This window comes from Fukomys damarensis, unplaced genomic scaffold, assembly GCF_012274545.1.
Source record: "Fukomys damarensis isolate Sample0158 unplaced genomic scaffold, DMR_v1.0_HiC HiC_scaffold_17, whole genome shotgun sequence".
NCBI lineage: Eukaryota > Metazoa > Chordata > Mammalia > Rodentia > Bathyergidae > Fukomys > Fukomys damarensis.
The window spans coordinates 79,029,852-79,030,247 of NW_022900929.1; positions in this window are offsets into that span (position 1 = coordinate 79,029,852).

Sequence of the window (396 nt, forward strand, 5' to 3'; positions counted from 1 at the left end):
GTGGGAGTGCTGTCTTTCCGTGGCCAGCATCCTCTGAGCCCGGGGCTGCGGGAACCCGCCTCAGCCTCACTCCGAGTCCCGGTGTGGCAGGCCTGCACCGAGCGGAGGCCTGCCCTTCCCTGGCCGGAGATCTGCCTTCCTCCCCGCGTGTATCCGTTGACGGACTGCAGCTCCTCCTGTTCTCTGGGGCCCGGGCTCCCCATAACAGTTCTTCCTAGTTTACTACTTAGAGCGGTGTCTTGAGCCACACGAGGACTCCCCTGTGTCCACTCCTGGCGGGCAGGGGGAAGGAGGGTGCCCGCTGCCCACAGCTCCACTGGTGCTGCCCAACAGCCGGGATGGCCCGGGCAGAGGGCGCCGCCTGCCTCCGATGGAGAGCGGGCTGGGCTGACTCCG